The sequence below is a fragment of the Bradysia coprophila genome, chromosome IV (genome assembly GCF_014529535.1).
Source record: "Bradysia coprophila strain Holo2 chromosome IV, BU_Bcop_v1, whole genome shotgun sequence".
Taxonomy (NCBI): Eukaryota; Metazoa; Arthropoda; class Insecta; order Diptera; family Sciaridae; genus Bradysia; species Bradysia coprophila.
Window position 1 is genome coordinate 8,832,196 of NC_050738.1, and position 15,586 is coordinate 8,847,781.

A 15,586-nucleotide genomic window follows, 5' to 3' on the forward strand; every position below is an offset into this window, starting at 1 on the left:
TAAAATGACCGATTTTTTTTTTACAAAAATTGACCTCCTCTTTCACACATGGCAAGAATATTACTGAATCTTGTACTTTATTTGGTCGGGATATTTTAAACAGATTGATTTGATCCGACTTTCAGGGTTAGCCGGAGCCAAAGCATCCAGCGAGAAGTCAAATAATAACTTATTTTATTTATTCAGGTTTGGCAAATCTTGACTTTACTAATATTTTGTGTATGATAGTATAAATACCGTCAAATTCAAAAATTTCGCTTCGCTTGCAACTCATTAAAAATTTAATTACCAGAATATTAAACGTAGCTCGTTCTAAAATTTTAATTTTTGTCTTCGCAGACTATTTAAAGTTTCTATAATTCTTGCTCAAGCACGACAGAGGAAAGTTTTTTTTATTTTACTCTGCCGTGTGCCCAAGTTGTACTACAAAAATAAGAACGGGGGTGTGAGGCGTTCAACTTTAAGCGAATGGTTTATTTAGTTACCTGAGGTATGGTCTGTTCATAAAAACCGGAGGAAATAGCGATTACATTGAAAGGTGAGTTTGTTTATATGAAATCGCTATTTCATCCGCTCCATACAAATTTTGACATTATACAATAGCAATCTATAGGTATAGAGTATACTTGAGTTTATACTTAGTTTGAGTCTTCTGACACTTTTAAATCTGAACAGTCATAGCTTTGGTCAAAGCACCTAGCAGGGTAACCGAAAAAAATAAAGTAGTACTTTAATCGAAGTATGCGAATATTTCCATACCTTTTTTTCAAAATGTCATTGCAAAATTACCATTAAGGCTGCTAATGGTATTATTGGTATCAAAAAACTACTCTATTTGACGTGTGAAAACCTCTATTACCCTGCTAGGTGCTTTGCTTTGGTACAGTTTATAAAACAAAACTTTTAGAACACGAGCAATTCAGTTCTTATAAACGACAATAACATGAATAATCTCGTTCACTCGAGACCTCAAAAAACTTGATAAAATTACAACGAGCCGAATGAAAGTCTGTTCATCTGTTATCGACAACGACGACAAAAATAATGACAAGCTCCAAGTAATGGTCCTTTCTATAGTAAAATACATGTTAAAAAAAATCGAAGTACAAGATTTGAAATCAACTGATTTAAAATACTTTCATCGATGGAAGTAATAGACCCGATAATAGTACCGGTCATATGATTGCCGTCTGTTACAGGTTAAACTGATCGATAGAAAAGACTTTACTTCATTTGTTATAACATATAAGTTCTGCTGATATTTAGGTCTCGGAACAATAAAGCTGCATGTCAGCAAATTTCTCATTGTAGCTACTCTAGTTTATAGAATAATCGGGTATTTATTTTTAGGTTAATCAGGACCCATACAACATCACGACCACATTAGGCGTATTAGTACAAGCTCTGATGTCATCACTTATATTTTTGTCGTGGTTGTCGATAACAGATGAATCTGCATAAACTTAAATGTTCGACTCACACATGAGGTAAATATGGTAAACATAGAGAGCGCGTATCAGGTTAGGTTATATAAAAAGTTATACCTTTTGTAGGTGTGTGAAAATACTGTAACGAACAGTAACTGGAGCAACTTAAAACGTGAGAAAATTTTAAGTAACTCAGCATAGGATATCCTATGATACAGTCCATAAATTTTCATATACAGGGCTTTTTGATTGAATCTGGATGTCAGCTTTGCTAAAGTACTTATGTGACCCTTAAAAAATCCTTGATTGATCCTTGACCTGTTACAGACGGCAAGCATATGACAGTATTATTATCAGGTCTCTTACTTCCATCGATCAAATCAATATGTGGATTTCAAATCTTGTACTTCAATTTTTTAACATGCAACGTACACCGTCGAATCAGTTAGTATAGGCTACATGGGGACGAGTTTATTACAACTGTTGATCTTTTTTTTTCTCAACATCATGTTGATTAATCTTTGACTTCATTGATGTTTGTAACATTTTGCCAAATTAGACAGAGCTCATCACTTAAATTTCTCATTACAGAGACGTCTGTAAAATTGTTGGCATCAGGACATAATCTCTATATGAGCTCACGAATGGCTCAAATGATTATTATATCTACAATCAATCTGAGCGAACTTCTGTTCTTCAAATACTTTCAATATGTACCTCATTTTGCAACAAACGAAAAAAAAAAAAAAAAATTTGTAAACGCCCTGGGTTATATGAAACCATCAAATCAGCAAAAATTGAATGTTAAAACGACAATCTATACCAAAAATTTCCCAACATTATTGTTCGTCTAATTAAGCATAATTTGGATCCGAAATATATAAATATTAACATGCATAATCCGAACATAAATATATGTATGTGCTGTGCAGTGTGCAGTATATGCAGCCAGCATCTCTGAGAAAACAGCTTCTGTTTGCATATTTCGGATGCAGTGACACCGAAAAAAAAGCACGAACAAAATACTTTGAACCTTTTCTTTCGTATCATCAGCAAAAACGAATTCTCCTAAATGGCAGCCAGCAGCTGCCAGAGCTCATTTTTGTAATGGTTTTTCGCGATGCGACACAATTTATAATTTTTGTTGTTGTTGTTGTTGTGCCTTTTTATTTTTAAAAGTTTTTAAAATTACAAAACAATTAAGTTGATGCTTGCGTTTTTTACATTGGAATTTCATCGAAGTTGCATGTATCACTTCACTCTGTGTTGTCCATATATAAATACACACGAACGTTACAATATAAATATGAATAAAGTCGATATAAATATCTCTACATATTATTTTATATTGTAACGCTAATGTAAGGTAAATTCTTTTTCATTTTTGTTCGTTTTTCCTTCTTTTCTTATAGGAGAGAGGATAGGTGTGTGCTGTGTATTATGCTATATGTGCACTGTATATTATGTTTATCTTTTACAAAATTTATACCTGTCCATTGTATACGAAATGTGTATACATATACACGAGAACATTTTCCATTCCAACTTCATCTTATATCTATTCTTCTTGTTCTTGCACAATTTCGTATAGGTAAATTGTTTCAGAGTTGACTGTAACCAACACACGTCCTATTCTCTTCTAACCTGTTTGTCTGGATACCAATGTTCATGGGCGCGCGTCAGGGTGGACCTGGAACGTTATCTGCCCAAAATTGTCCACTCGTCCCCATTTCACTTTCCTCAAATCATAATTTCATATCGACCAACCAATGTCTAACGACATTAGTGATTTTAAAGCGGGAAAATATTTTCACGATGGACAGACGATAATTAAAAACACGTTCCGCGAATCACGCCGCTACTGACTCGTGTTATGAATATACAATCAAATCCTTTACCTCTTAAGCATTATACGAATCACAAGCACACAAATTGGTCATTCTGTTTATGGTTAGTGTTTATGGACCATCAGACTCTGTATTGAGAGGAATTCGTAAGCGACGGGTTGTGGTGAATTCTTGTATCGTTACGATTTTAACAGATAAAATTGAGTATATATCGCGTTGGTGTGATGTAGTTTAACCTCTCTCCGGTGTGTTTATTCGATTTTCAATCGAGTGAAGCTGACAAAAAAAACAACAAAATCAAAAGACTTGTGCTGTGTATAGTGAAACGTGGAAAGTTTTTCTCCACAATTTAGCATTATTAACCAGGGGAATTTGGAAAAATATTTTTAATGAAAGAATTTAATTGTGTGTGAATTTTTCCACAAACAATTGTTGTTATTCGGTTCGTTTAAATTGCAGCGCATATTCAATGTTAAAAGAAAAATTAAAGTGGAAATGTTCGATTCAATTGCATTGTGAAAAAATTGTAAAATTTGTTGTTTTGTATCGGTGAATTCCACTATCGATTTTTATAGTTAATTGTACAAACACAGTGGATGTTACTATTATAACAATACCATCATCTTCGTGTTAATATTGGATTATGATTTAAAAGGTAATTGCATCTGGTGGGATTTATCACGAAATCTTTTTGAATTTGTCGCAAATGTTTAAGACAAAACCCGACGTTAAATCACTTTTTATGCTGCATAATTAAGAGACTTTTCACGCAGTACAAAAAAATCTGATAAGAATTCGTTTTGGCTTGTCTCTGGATAAAGTAGATACCGAATCTGGAAGTTCGAAAAAGTTCAAAAATGACTACAAAAACTCTAACAATTTAATGTTTTTAATCACACGATTAAACATTCACGTACATTTACTTTCGTACGATAACTATCTGAAGAAGTAAGACATATTCGAAGCAACTCACCCGTGAACTGCGGATATGATATGAGCTTCCTGTTTTTTTTCTGTTTACCTACAAATGATTGAAACAGAAATTCGAAACTGAAATATTTAGCAACTGAAGAATACAAATTCCTTGCATGATTGTACAGGATGGGTAGCTTCGAGACAATTTTCAATTTTATTTTTCGTCGTATTGAGAGTATAATAAACTTCAGAGGAAGCGTCTACCCGTCTCTATTTGGGAAATCAATTGACTGAATTTACCGAAACATTCATCAGCCCTGAAAGGCTCGTCTCGTCTCTTTTAAAATATCAATCGAAAGTTTTCTCTATAATGTTTCACTTACACAAAACGTGACTCTTTGGCTCGACTTTCACATATCACACTTACAGTTGTTACATGAAATCGATTTTATTTTGTGTTCAAACTATGCTACTTCAACAACAAAAGATTTCAATGCAATGCAAACAACTAACCCAAACTCTTATTTTATTTTTATTTTTAAATGTGGAATGGTCTAACACTCGAGACCATCGAAAAGGTTAGGTTTTGTTTTCTTAAATTCATTTTCAATTTATTGTGCTTATTCATGATACACTTTGATCCTAAATCAAAAATTAAAAAAAAAGAAGAAAAACGAGAAGAGATCACGCATTCTTTCGATTTTAACCAAAAGTTTTTATTAATAATCCTGTATCACGGCAGTGATGGCCAGTTCTTTTTTGTGTCGAATATCTAGCCGATGTTTCTATTCTCTTGAAGAAGTCAAAGAAGTCCAGTCGAATTGAGTGTTTAATGAAAATAATTTCGAAAATCTACATTCTTTACGGTTATTTGAAAAATCCATAAAAATTAATAAAACAACGATAACATCACCTTTTTGGGTGAAGAGCACACTTTCAATGGGCATTATTATAATAATAAAATAATTATCTGATAAAAAAAGCCCGAACATTTAGAATGTTATGCTTTGTATCACACCATAATACCAAAATTATAAATAAAAGAAAAGAAAACCGATAGAAACGACACGATTATAAAGACCTGCCACATTTTTGTATAAACATTAAGTGTTTGATCTGAAAATTATTTTTGGGCATAAATTAAGCATTATGTTGAGATGCTGTTTCCTAAATTATGAAAATATTCAAATTTTTGTTTCTCATTTTTTGTTCGTTCGATTTGATGCTTCGTATTTAAAACCCCATTTTGGCTTATGCCTGGCACAACATTCAATATGTTATAACTAAGTTTAGCCGTTCATAGACGTGTCGAATCTATTAATTCTATTGATCTAAGACTGAAACGTGATCTTTTACTTCACTAGTTGTGACAAATATAAATAAGACCGTATTAAACAAGGTCCATTTTTGCCGTGTCTGCCAATAACAGATAATTGATACAGACAAAAAGAGTGAATATTATGTCATTTATAAAAAGAAATTTGTATTGCGCTAATACTTCAAACAAAGGAATAATCATTAATATTGCGTCGCAATTGCCTTGTGTAGAAGATATCTTGCTCAAAAACGTGAAGTTAACTTTACTGCACGGATCCAAAACTTTACCTCAAGTATTTGAATAAAATACCTTACTTGGCAATGTGGCACAAGAAGTACCATTTCCATCATTTGCCACATTGGTAAGTAATGTACTATTAATTGATAATGACAAATTGTCAAAGGATTGCGAGCAGATCCACTAATTTTTTGCTGACCTTAAGCATATCATAGGCAAAATTATCGAGTCTACTACTTCTTTTGACTTAGGAATTTTCAGTGAATATAATATGTATACTATGTCTCACCTTTTGGGTGGGTCAGGTCCATTGACTGACTGACTGAATGATATTGCTCAATGCAGCTCTTTATCTTGCTTTGCCATAAATTCTTCATTCCTTTTATTTTATTCAAAACAATTTTTTTAAGTCTTATTGAATGCTTCCCTCTTGAATAAAATTAAACTCGCTTCGCTCACTCTCGCTCAAACTTTTTTTTTTCTATTAGCGACACACAAAAAATTCTTATTGGAATAAACCCTAGATTATTACTCAAGTATGAGAAAGAGACCAGGCAGATTATTTTGTTGGAAATATTTTTCAGATCGCGAGGTCATATAGAACATTGTTGAACTTAACCTCACGAATTTCATTCCTAGTCAAACAATTCTTTTTTTTTGGAAATCTTTTGAGTAATACTCAGGTTATCATGTTATCGACGAGACAATAATTCTTTTTGGAATTAAGATAATCCGTCCATTACAGCCTATCGTCGAACTTAACTCCAGGAATTTAATTCCTCGTCGAATACCTATATACATTAGCTAAATTTAATGGTTTATTGTCAACAACAGATGACATAGATCTCCGTAAAAAAAGCTGGAAAAAGAGATTATAGGTTGTCTGCGATGTTGAATGTATATCTAGTACGTGGAGGCTGCTTAATATTTATCTCATATTATCATATCATACCTGATATACTGAACCAATAAGTTTTTTTTTATCAAAATAGTTAATAAAGGTAGTTTTATGGTTCAGCTCGTTAGAGAGTTATATTGTGAGTTTGTAAAAAAACAACCTACTGCTGAGCCGTTTCGATAGATCATATAGAAAAAGATTTTGTGAACATACCTCTAACAGTAGAAACAGATGAATAACAAAAAATAACAGACCACAACACACAAATAAAACGAAATATATTTTAAATAATTGACCGATTAATAACACACATTCAAAGTCATAACAAAATATTTGTCTTGAGGCCATTTTTGGTCAACAAGAAGCAAACGGACCCATAAATGTAAAGAAGGTATCTCTTATAAAATTTCTTTATGGATGAAAGATTGCCTTCGTGATTGTTTTTTTTTTTAAATATTTTTTTTAGTATTTTTCTTATACCACTTCTTTATCATCAGCCTGGTAAATATGTACATTTAATTTCTTTTTATTATTTATTTTCTTTGCTTTACACACAAAAAAAAGTTTAATTTAGTAAATTAATTGGAATTTAGGTTTTCTTCATCATATAGTAGGAAGTATCACCTGCTATAAATGTTTGCTATCAATTAAACGGAGAGAATAAAAAAAAACAAAAAAATAGTTCTCTGATGCTTTACGTGCTATATAGTGATTTGTTTCCTATAAATCACTTCTAATTATTCTTGTTATTTCTTCTACTTGATTGAGTCGTTATACCATTATTAGGCTCTGCGCAGAAAGCCACTTTTACAATATAAAATCAAGGAATGAGGTTGTAAGATTCGTTTTTTATAGAAAAAAAAATTTAAGGTAAATCATGCTTCATTAGGATGAAAAAGTGACTAGTAACTTAAGTTTTAGTGCAAGTAAATCACCATCCAATAGACACACATAAAAACCATTCGACCAGGAACAGCCATAAAACATTTTATACCAAACATGACATCGTAATTTATAATAGATTCGACAGTCATTGACATGAGTAAGAAGAGAATGTATAGAACCTTTCCACCTGCAAATTGAGTAAACTTTCAAATATGCCAGGAATCTTGTATGGTATACAAAAGAAAACTATAATCATTGATTGGACGATGGTAACTGAAATAAAATATAATTCAAATATGTAATAAATTGTCCGTAAAAGATCTGTCCATTGCCCCTCAGACACACGGTGAAATGCCATGGTGTTGATTGGAGATAATTGGTATGACCAGCCATATTTTCTTGGTGCACTTAAAGTGCACGATAATAAGTGCATAGATATATGAACAAGGAAGTAATAAACAAATAATGTGCATAGTGTTAAAATATTTATGCTTGTAAAAATAGTCAATGCTATGTATGTTATAAGCACAAAATGTTGATATAAACGTTATAAAAGAGATCATCATCAACCTAACCAATTTATGTGAGTCTCTTTTTCAACATATTTACGAAGAACATAAATAAAACTCCGTTTAATTAAGTTCTTAAAATTCCAAGACCGCAATATTTAATGCGTTTTTGTGTGTGAGTTAACGTAAAATTTCTCTTTACACAGAATTCCAGATGCATATAAGATTAGTTGTTGTTGTTGTTGCTGCTGGTTTTTTTTTGTCCGTTCTAGGTTACATAAAACCTAAAGAATAATGCCACTAATTTCATGTAATTTCATATTAATTAGTGCACCATCAACATCATTAAATATGCATTTTATTTACACAATAAAAGAAAAATTAACTGTTTTTGTATGATGCTGGAGTTTTGCGTTATAGAAATGGGTATAGACTATTCTCCGTTCTTATTTATGAATTTTAAGGCTCTCCGTTTGTGATAATTTTATATGCATTGTATGTTATGATGTTTAAATAATGATAATAATTACATTCCGAGAGATGATTTTTATTGAGACTTACGAAAGTTTACGTAATCTTTGCGAATGATGCACATTGTATAACATATAAACGGTTCTGCGATACAAAATAAATGCAGGCCATTTACGAGATAGTTCATTATTTCCACCTGGTTTTGGTTGATAGTAGATTTGTAGCGGTAAATTGTTAAATTTACGTTCAATTTTACCATCGTTTAGTCTACTACATTAGTTATTATTATTGTCATTGCATCATAGATTTATCTTTAAATGATTAAATGTAATAATCAAGTGAAGAAGAACTTTTAGTTTAATGGCCTCAACCAACGAGTCACCTTTACAAATTAATTAATTTCAGTTCAACACAGATTTCAATGAAACTGAACGCCCGAGGGGCAGATATTTGTAAATTTCCTTGACAAAGCATTTTCTATGAATATAGAATATGAGAATTTTCTTTTGATTGAATATTTTTTCCTCGTCAACGCCTCTCTGCGTATAAAAACTCTATGGACCTCACGCTTGAGGTAGGCTTACATAACTTTTAAATAAAGTGACTAAAATAAGCGTTGGTCTCCGGCGTAAATACTCAAAATCAAACGAAGTGGAATACTTTCTATCAAACACAATCAGACCATCCATATAAAACGTCATTTATGTCTTTTTATGATTTTATCACGATCATGTACGTTCATGAGGCTTTTTATGCGTGTAAATTAGATATTTGCGTAACAAGGACCGAAAAGTTTAAAAGTCTAGTTTTTGTGTGAAGTTTGTTGATTCGAGGGGAAGCCGAGGTCAATACTACATGCTTTTGAGTTTAAAGACAGTTTTTTTTATACATAAACTTGTAATAAGCCACTTTCGACCCTAGGGTGAACAAAAGTATGTAATAGTATTTTATCACATACGCGCGGCGCGGTGTTCGGATGTCAAAATTACTTAACTAGAAGAATAATTCAAAAATTACACTTCAGGTCTAAGTTGTTGTCTCGTTTTCGCTAATGTGATAAAATAGAGTACATACTTGTCACTACCAGTCTCGGCAATCCTCGACTTCTTCATGACAAGTGTGTAATATTTATCACATGACTAGGGATAAAAAGATGAAAAGTAGAGTTTTCGTGTGAATTTTGTTGATCCGAGGCGAATCCGAGGTCAATAAACACAAGCAAACGAGACTTTTCATTTTGATCCCGAGTTATGTAATGGATTTTACATGCTGAGGACGTCGAAAGGCGTGCTTCAAACATGAAAAGTACGGTTTTCGACGCATGTAGCATGTAAAATTTCTTCTTTACCAAATCTTACTTTTTACACTTCAAATCTTTTTGACAACTTCACGAAATACGTATGATCAAAAAATCAAAATCTGAGGTAATTGAGAGATCATGGGATATTGCTTTATCAAAATAAGTGATGATCCACCACTTCTTCAAGTTTTTGCGATATAACTTGCTAGACAGTAAGTATCGTGAACGACGTGAATTTTGCATTTTCGTTTGATATATTTTCGAATTTTATTACCAAGTTTTCTAGGAATTAATTTCTGTGTAGTTAATGCATATGGACGTAGAAGAATTTTTTTTTTTATCATAATCTCGCTTTAACCACACAAACACAAAAATTCTGTCGGGACTAAATCACTGTTAGTGGCTTAAGTTTCTCGGAATAATATAGCTCGTACATCTACTGACAGACAATAATCTGGTCGTGATGTCAAATGTCATTTCGTTGTACAATAAATAAAATTCAATTTAATCTCTCTTCACTTTAAACTGGCAATGTTAATATATGGAAATTCTTTAGGAAATCATTTTAAGTACATACTTAACGTGCAGCGAACCCATTGTTACCTATACAAGATGATGATGAAATTTTGTTAAAAAGAAACAGAAACTGAAACTGAAATAAAATGCAATATCGATTCGACATATTATTATGTTAAATAATGTTAATGTAATTTCGAATTGCTAATAAATATGCTGCATGGATATTTCAACATTTTTTATCGAAGGAAAGATATATCTAACAGTGCGACTCGTTGGCAGATCGATGTCGTATTAGTTTATGGTTGACATAGTATATGTTTGTTATAGCATGATTTTAGCGAAATTTCTTGAAAAGTTGATTAGAAACGTTAGTGGCCCAGGGAATTAAGTCTTTCACTCAAAATCCTCTCGTCATCTACAGTTGACAGTGATTATAAAAATAGGCATGAACTATGACTGACGAGATACTCTTAATCTGCAAAAAATACATGTTGAAACAATTAAAGTAAAAGATTGTTCATATGTGCTGTGTGATTTACCTTATTTTCTCCACTTAGAAGGACATGAGAAAACCATGTTTTGTTGAGGCTTCGTCTGATGACAGTTTGGGGAAGAAAATGTCCATTTTCTCCCCTCTTGTTTTTACAAAATAAAAGTCATTTTCTCACTGAATCTGTCACATTTGTTTTCGTTTGAACAATAATGGGATGTTACCGATTAATCACACCTGGAACATATGAAAAACGTCATGATCACCTTTGAAAAAAAAGGAAATTCCAACTCGAGCGATTCGCAGCTCTCGCTCCGGCAGAAAACTTCACTCATATTGGAATTTTATATTTTCTGACCTCGGTGAACAAATAACTATTGTAGATCTCAAGGCTATAATATTTAGGAGGTAGCATACGGATTCTTGGCATTACATGCTTTTCCGAGTTGTGTAAAAGTTGATAATTGACTACAGTAACATTCAGCTAAGGTACAATTAAACTCCCGTTAGTAGATAACTCTTGGTTAAAGGCTAGATTGCGGTAACCAATAACTGATGATGATGATGATGAACATATTCAAAATTTATAACAAACCGGCATGTCGAGAACAATCAAATTCACCATTTATAAGCCGCAAAAGGTAGTCTGAATGTCGTACGAAACATTCTGTAGCACCTATCTCCCGATTTGCTGATGCAAACCATCAATCTTTCGTGTGAATATCAAATAGACGACAATGGGCAATAAATTTTTTATTTTAAGATCATGAAGCTTCAAGAGTTCTCTACGAACATTTTTAAATTCCACGCAATGGTAATGAATTTACAGCACCAACAAAATAAAACTGAAGAATTAAGAAAAATAAATCAAGAAGAGTTTTATAGTTGACGGTCGATGTATTTTGTATACGTTATTTTACCGAGACCGAATGAAAGCGGCACACGTATCAAAACATTTATAAGTCAACGATGTGCGAATAAGCAGAAAAATTCCTTAATGTCTCCACCCTTGGGCAAAAATTCTTCTGTGTTCGAGAGGAGTTGACTGAACGAAACGCAAAACATTTTATATTCTGAATTGCTTGTTAGTTTCTCATAATAATATTTATGAATTAGAAATTTCTGTACAATTATACGTTGTCCAAACACATTATTAATAATATTCAAATAAATAATAAAAAAATATAATGACTGTGTGCCTTGCTGTGTAAAAACTCATGCAACATATTGAGCTACTTTTTTATCGATTGAAATCAATACAGAGTTCGATGTATGCATTTTCGAATAAAAGAAATACTTTCAGTACATATACCAATAATTGAAGCTAAGACCCCCAGAGCGATAACCGTTAAGTTTATTGATAAAATAAATTTTGAAAGACTACTGAATTATTACAGTCTGTACGACCTCTGATCTTGTTGAATTATGATGTATCGAATTGGTACATATAATGTAATGTCTTCGTCAAAAGTGTTCTTTTTTGGGCTCATGTTAAATTTATAATGATTAGAATGTCTTTTTGTAAACGAATTATGTGTGCAATTCAGATCGAAAATGATTGTAAGTCTCCTTAATTACACCACACTAGTTGAACGAGATTTTGCATATTATATGTGTTACCTGGCTACCATAGATCAAGGTCTCGTTCGCAATTATTTAATTTCAGTTACAGTTTCTATTATTCTTGTCACGGTTATATAATGAGACCTGACAGGCCCTGTACTGTATGGTATTTTGGTTTGAAAACAAAATCAATGGTTTTTGTTACTTTGTATGGCCAGACGTGGAGGTGGATCATTTATTACATTCAACGTCCTTGTGGCTACAACAGTAGCACAATACATTTATTTTGGTAAAATAAATCATTTTTGCTTCCGACGTTATATGAGTCAGAACATCGGCAGAATGTTGCATTCAATTCTATGTCATTAAGGTCATAAATAAAGCAAACCCGAATTACGAAATAAATTATCGAAGAAAGATAAATTATTGAACACGAAACGGTTTCAATCATCGAGAATTATACAGCCAATTGTTAAGACGAAAGAAATTATTATGACCAAAAAAATAAATAATTTATTGGCGAAATTCTACAATTCATTTCGTTTCGAAAATTCAATCAGACTGCACTCAAAAATAAAAATTGTGTCCTCAATTGACACAATACAGTTCCATATGAGTGAAATCCTGTTTAATATTCATGTTTCTTTATTTATCTTTCACCGTCGGCCAACGGTTTAAATTATCATAACTTTTTAAGTATCGCGACAGTTATTTTACCGATTAGGTTTTCGGTTTCGCACTTTAAAAAAAGACATCGATTTTTTTTTGTACGTTGATCCAATATTAAATACATTTGCTACTCATCTGCTATCGGAGGCGATCACAAACATAAGCGATCAGCTTACGGTAGCTCGCGGTGTCCAAACGACGTAAGAAACGATTAATGAAACAATGATTTTTCATTAGACACCAGAAAATACTGAAACAATAGAAGTACCAGATTTATTGACTCATGAAATATTTGCTCTTTCTGAAAGGCTACAACTGGTGTTGATTTGTGAATTTGACACAGGCAATTCATAATTCTTTTCAAAAAATATCTAGAAAACCATTGACTTGTGTTATGGTAAAGTTAAGAGTAACCATAAGCATATCAAATACATTTATATAAACCGACAATGTCTTTGTCCTGTTCGCTTCCGATATATTGTGAAACTTGTGGATTTCGAACTTAATATTTGATATGACGGTTTATGATGTCTTCCGCGTAGTGTTTGTAATTGCATCCATGGAAGAGATTTCTCTAAAAAAAACGTTACCAGTAAAATGCATACCAAATTATTTATGTGTTACATAAATTTAATGGTTTTTTACTTCTTCATTTTCAAAAAAAAATAACAACGACAACGAGAACTGAAACTGGTTTTTACTTCCACTTTGCACATATCGCATAGTAAATGATTTTTAACCGAATGCAATGACTCGGAGCATATATGAGACCGAAAATATTGAGGTTGGTGTAGCTATGAGAGTTCACATTATTACAAATGAATTTGAATATAGTAGGAGGCTACACATAAAATGCAACTATGATTTTTACAAACTTTTGAAAGTATTCAAATTTATCCATCGTTAGTATGTTAGTCTAAGTCTATGTTATGTTTCGTTTTAGCGATATAACATTTGTAAATAGGAAACAGAGAAAATCATTTGTAAACGAAATTAAAATTTCTCTACTCGATGCTTTGGATATTTGAAATTAGGTGAGACAGTCTTTGACCTTTTATAATCGGCTAATTATCTGTTATTGAAAACTACATCAACAATGGAGGATGATTTCTAGGTTTTCGCTACTAATTTCAAGACCCTGTTTGACTGAAAAGCTTGCCATCATCATTGAAAGTTTAGGCCGCACATTTTCATTCCTATTGCATTAAACTTACTCGTCAACTACAGAATACAAATACATCACTCACCAGTACATTAGTGCACTCTATGATACGAATCTAGGTTCTAGATTATTGATAAATTACTATTTTTCCACATATTTCGTGTTTTAGGACCGGCTGGTCATCTGTTGTCGACGATGACATGCAAAATGGATGGTATTACAATATACAAATACATGGACCACCAGTCGACAAACTCTTCATTTCTTTAATTTTAAGTTACACTTTAGCACAGCTAGTTTAGCGTAGTTCGCTCCTTTCCCCCTGATGAGTGTGCGTACTATAAGGAAGGGTGGTGAATTAAATGAAAAAAGTTTGTAAAAAGAAAAAAATTGGTTTTGGTATAGGAAGTTGGAATAACGTTTCCAATGGTTGATCTTCCCAGACGATTGAAATCAGATGATAGAAATAAGGAAATAATTGAATCACTGACCTATGTAAGAAAATGTATATTTAAATTGATGAAGTCAATCATTTCGCAACAACATCGATCTGAGAAATAGTACAATATCTACCAGCTTCCTGCCTTCGGCTTGGGCTATAAATTTCCCACTGTCCAAAATAAAAATTTGTGTGATGTAAAGTTAACTTTACTTCACGGCGGCGAAACTTTACCTCAAGTTTTTTAGTAAAATACATTTTAGAATCTTAGTTTACTTTTAATGCTATCTTTCCACCACAACCCTTTTTCAAAAATATAGGACCGCAATTACGACGAATCTGTTAGCTTTCAACAGAAAATAGATTTGGCTGTAGCAGTTTGACCAGCTCTGAGAAAACTGAGCTGTTTATAAAAATTTCGTTATACACTGCTCACTTTTCTCAGAGCTGTATTATCAGACTACAGCCAAAACTAATTTTTATTTAAAGCTAACACCTATAGCTAAGCACCGATGCCTCTTAAGAGCGATAACCCCTTCACAAATTTGAAGCCTACATTTTGGCGGGAAAATATTACTTTTTTGAATATTAACCTGTCTCAGACGGCAAGCATATCAACAGTTTACTATTCAAACTATTACTTCATTTGATCAAAGATTTTCATAGATTGATTTCAGAAATCTTTTACTTCATTTGTTTTGAACAAGCTTTTTGCTATATAAGACCTTATTAGTAAGATCTTGTCGTTTATTATTGCTGTCTTTGTCGATAACAGCTGACAGCCGTCTGTAACAAGTTAAAAAGGTACAACCATTAAAGCACGCAAAAATGTGTTAATTTTAAAGGAAAAATTGGTTTGTGAGTGAGCAAAATTGCTTCGAGTGACAGCTGCCAAATAGAGTACTATTTTCTATGAAATTTTTTTAGAGATTTTTTT

General features: G+C 32.3%; 1 protein-coding gene and 1 long non-coding RNA gene across 2 annotated transcripts in view; one reads left to right on the forward strand and one right to left on the reverse strand.

Moving 5' to 3' along the window:
• Nucleotides 1–1,086: 1,086 nt before the first annotated feature.
• On the reverse strand, nt 1,087–13,328 carry LOC119066942. The gene is made up of 3 exons (XR_005085826.1): nt 13,288–13,328; nt 9,866–9,881; nt 1,087–1,190 (listed from the first exon to the last, which is right to left on the reverse strand). It is a non-coding gene; the product is annotated as an uncharacterized LOC119066942 (long non-coding RNA).
• LOC119066938 (ankyrin repeat and BTB/POZ domain-containing protein 2) overlaps nt 3,368–15,586 on the forward strand; it is a 29,653-nt gene continuing 17,434 nt past the window's right edge. Inside the window, exon 1 of the mRNA XM_037169656.1 lies at nt 3,368–3,929. The gene's annotated coding sequence lies outside the window, so the exon portion shown is untranslated. The remainder of the gene's footprint in view (nt 3,930–15,586) is intronic.